We start from the raw sequence: 4,477 nt of genomic DNA, 5'->3' as shown, positions 1-4,477 counted from the left end.
TACAAACTCCCTAAAAAATAAAAAAATATTGTATATCCAAAGACAATGTAAACAGAGTTAACAGTTACTAATAGAATGGGATAAAATATTTCCAAATGCTATATCTGAAGGTATATTAATATTCCAACTAGAAATCCTAAAAATTAACAACAATAAAGGCAAACAATACCATTTAGAGATAGGAAAAAGACTAACATAAGTAATGAATCTCCACAGATAACCAATCTTAGTTGTCTGTTGGACGGAAAATCTTGTTTCTCTGGTTCTGGTGTGTGTTACCTATTTCTTCTTTGTAGTTCATCTCTTTGAGTATTTTCTCTAGCGCTGGTTTTGAAGACATAAATTCCTTCAGTTTCTGTTTGTCATGGAAGCTTCTTATTTCTCCATCTAATTTGATAGAAAGTTTTGCTGGGTAGGAAATTTTTGGCTGGAAGTTGTTTTCTTTCAGAGTTTGGAATATGTTACTCCAAGCCCTTCTGGCTCTCATGACTTGGTTTGGGAAGTCTGGAGTGATTCTAATTGGTTTGCCTCTGAATGTCACTTGGCCCTTTGTTTTTGTTGCCTTTAAGATTCTCTGCTTGGCTTCCACATTGGTCATTTTGACAATTATGTGGCGTGGGGATCCTCTTCTCCGATCCTGTCTAAAGGGAGTTCTATAAGTTTCCTGGACCTGTGTATCAACCTCTTGCTCTATGTTTGGAAAATTTTCTGCTATTACTTCCTTGAAGAGATTGTTGATCCCTTTGGTTTCACTTTCTTTTCCCTCCTCTATTCCAATTATTCTTAGGTTAGCTCTCTTAAAATGGGCCCATATTTCTTCAATATCAGATTCCTGCTGTCGGATATTTTTTCCTAGATTAGAAACTATGCGTTCATTTTTGGAATGATCATCTTCTAAGAGCGAGATTCTGTTCTCCATGTGGTCTAATCGGTTGTTTGTGCTTTGAATTGAGGCCTTTACTTCATTAATTGCATCCTTTATCTCTTTTTGGCTCTCTCTGAATTCTTTTCTAAACACCTCTATTATTTCTACAGTTATTTTCCTGATTTGATCTTCTAGAAATCTCTGATTTTCTGTTTTATCAGGTTCTGATGTTGTGGGGTTGTGGGCATTCATTGCTCCAGTATTATTCCTCTTTCCCATGATTTCGGAAGTTTGTGCCTTCTCTGGGTTCTTCCCTTGGGTCACTATGACTTCACTTAAGGTGTTCTGGATCTCGATTCAGTAGTATCTCAGACCCCACTACTCCTTTACTGGGTTGTATCACAGAGTCTCCGACCCAGAGAGTCGATAGAGGCTGCTTTAGACTGTGGGGGGTGCCAGGTTGCACGTTCTCCTATGGTGTGATATCTCTGCCACCGCCCCTCCCCCACTGGGTCAAGTCCCAGGGAGTACAATACTGGGATTTCTCCTCTGTGGCCCGCAATTTGACTCACTGTTCTTGAGTACGCAGATGTAGCTGTACTGGATTCGGTGAATTCTCTGCTGCTGCCGCCGGTGGCAATATGGCGCCGCTGCCATGCCCTCGGCCGTGAGGCTGGCGTATTTCTTCTTGGTTTTGATTTCCACTCTGAATCCCTGCGGCGTGTGCTGAGCTCAGCCACTGGGAGCTTTAGATTTTACCTGCGGCGAGAAATCCCGCCTGGCTGTTCCGCAGCGGCTCACCTCGGCTTGCTGTAGCCGTCCGGTGAAGTCGCCGCTGCCACCGGCAGTATGGCGCTGCTGCCACGTCCTCGGGCATGAGGCCGGTTATCTCCTCTGTGGCTCTGAGCTCTGTTCTCAGTCCGCTTTCTCTCTGGAGCCTGGTGATTTTTTTGTTTCTCTGGTGATGGTGTTTTCTGGCTATGAAAGGCGCTGATTTTGTGGTAATGGAGATTGGTTGTTATCCAGTTAACCAGACCCTGGTTGCACTTTTCTCGGTCGCCATCTTCCAGAAAGGTTTTTATAAAGATACATCACCCTTCATCTTGCTCAACCAATTGTCTTCTGAGCCAAGTAGCTCCGCCCCTTCTTGGGATGGGTCTTTTGATGTAGGGATTCACTGTCTTGCATCCTGTCGGACCAAAAGTCTTCTTCCTAGAGGTGTGAGCTCAGACCTTTAAGACCCCAAGAGGTATAAACTATGTTACTTAATCAGGATTATTGAAGTCAGGGATCTCTTGAAGGCGTGTGCCCTCCTCCCACATCCTAGTCTGTCTGCTAGAAGTTATCTATGTAAACTGGTCTTTAAAATGCAAAGGCCCTGGGCTACCTCTGTTGTTCTCCTTGGTGCCAGGAACTCTGCAGGGCTCCTTCTCTGAGTGCCTGCCTGCACCCAAGCTGATTTTCTAATACCAAAGCTATTATTATTATTATTATTTCTTTTTTTTTTTTTTTGCTGGTTTGGGGATGGAACCTAGGGGCATTCGACCTCATAGCTATTCGACCTCCCCAGCCCTATTTTTTATTCTTTATTTTGAAACCAGATCTCAATGAGTTGCAGAGGGCCTCACTAAGTAGCTGAGGCTGTCCGTGAACCGCGATCCTCCGGTCTCCGCCTCCCGAATGCTGGGACAAAGCTATTTTTAAATACATTTTAGCCGGGCGTGGTGGCGCACGCTTGTAATCCCTGCGCTTGGGAAGCAGAGACAGGAGGATCGCGCAGGTTCGAAGTCAGCCGTGCTGGCTTATGAGACCCTGTTTCCAAAAATAAAATAGGTCTGGGAGTGTAGCCCAGAGGTAGAAGGGCTTCCAGGAACCCCAGTACCACCAAAAATAATAATAATAATAATAATAATAATAATAATAATAATAATAAATAATACATTTTGAAGCCCTTTCCCAATACCAGTACAAGATTGTTGGTGCTAGAGCAGCCCCCTCCCACAGTGGTGATGTCTCCCCTGCCCACGGGGCACGTGGAGGTGGGCTCTGTGCCTCCCAGCATCTGGAGGCTCATGGGAACACCCTGTACTGGCCGGGTCCCCTCCCTGCCACCTTCCTGCCTCCTGTGATCTACTGCAGGGCTGGTTGCTGGGGAGACCCTGGGCAGGCCAGAACTCGCAGAGGGGCCTCTGTCGTTGGCCAGCACATCCATCCCTGCAGCTTCTGCCTTCCTGGAGCTCAGAGACAGATGACCCTGTTTCACCCACAGGAAGCCTTGCTACAGAGATACCTTGCAGCCCCAAGGACCTGGAAGTCATGCACCTGGGCTGCTGAGCTGTGCTTTTGGGGTTAGGGTTTGAGGAGATGCGGAAGGGTGCCCAGAGCATAAGGTGCTGCTGGAACGCCAGCTTGTGGCCCTACAGAAACCCCTCCCCGATAGGCAGCCTCTTCAGGTGCGGCGCTGCGGGCGCTGCTGTGTGGCCTGCACTCCCTGTTGTGCCCCAGCTCAGGAGGGCCCTCTTGGACCCAGGAGCAGACCCTGGTTGCACTGAAGCCAGATGGGGTGCAGCAGTGGCTGGTGGGGGCTGTGATCCAGCCCTCTGAGAGGCGGGCCTTCAAGCTGGTTGGGATGAAGATGCTTGACACCCCTGAGAGCATCCTTGCTGAGCACTACCAGGACTTATGGAGGAAGCCCTTCCTTCCAGCCCTCATCAGCTACATGAGTTGTGGGCCTGGGGTGGCCATGGTCTGGGAAGGACACAACGTGGTTTGCGGCTCGAGGACCATGATAGGACACACTGATTCCACTGAGGACGCCCCGGGACCATCCGGGGCGCTTCAGCACCCACATCAGCAGGAACATCATCCGCGCCAGCGACTCCGTGGAGGGGGCCCAGAGAGAGATCCAGCTGTGAGCTGGTGCACTGGGCTGATGGGGCCAGCACAGCAGCAGCTGCCCAGCCTGAGTGCCAGTGCTGCCCGGGTGCCCCAGCATCCACCCAGAACAATTCCACTGGCCAGCAGACCCCAGCCCACGCCATCCTGTATCCCCCAAACCACGTTCTTGTTCATCTTCTACCCGGCCCAGAAAAGTTTGAGCCCCAACTTTATGTGCCTTTCTGTACCCTAAGCCAGTGCAAGATTGGACCAAATCTTTCTGTACCAAAGTGAGGAGATAGAAAGGAAATAGGCAGATAGGGAAGAGGCCTCAGTAGAAAAAAACTAATTTCCTGAGGGGCGAGGGGCCAAGGTTCAGAGATAAGAACCAAAGCTTCACAAAGCCATCCGTTTACTAATCAACAAACCCAGGAGCCAGTCTGACACTCCTGAAAGGAAATCCTTCAAAGGACTTGCAAATACCATATGCAAATTCTGAGAGCTGCTTCCCAGAATTCCCAAAATCCCAAACTCACCACAACCAAAAAAGAGGACACACAGACATCTGGCAAAACCCCTAGCACAGCCACCAAATTGGGTTTTTCCCTCTCGGAACCCCCTCCCCTTTTGGGGAGCTCTCTCTCTCTCTCTCTCTCTCTCTCTCTCTCTCTCTCTCTCTCTCTCTCTCTCTCTCAGGTCGTGTTAGCCCTGAGAGAAGGCTGAGTGCAATTGAGG

General features: G+C 48.7%; 1 pseudogene across 1 annotated transcript; it reads left to right on the top strand.

The window, feature by feature from the left end:
* Positions 1-3,494: 3,494 nt before the first annotated feature.
* On the top strand, positions 3,495-3,831 carry LOC308270527 (nucleoside diphosphate kinase, mitochondrial-like; annotated as a pseudogene). The gene has a single exon. The product of its transcript is annotated as a nucleoside diphosphate kinase, mitochondrial-like (transcript).
* Positions 3,832-4,477: the final 646 nt, after the last annotated feature.

The sequence above is a fragment of the Muscardinus avellanarius genome (genome assembly GCF_963383645.1).
Source record: "Muscardinus avellanarius genome assembly, chromosome: 11".
NCBI classification, from domain to species: Eukaryota; Metazoa; Chordata; class Mammalia; order Rodentia; family Gliridae; genus Muscardinus; species Muscardinus avellanarius.
Note: the sequence above shows the minus strand (reverse complement) of the source record. Positions and strands in the feature narration are given on the sequence as shown.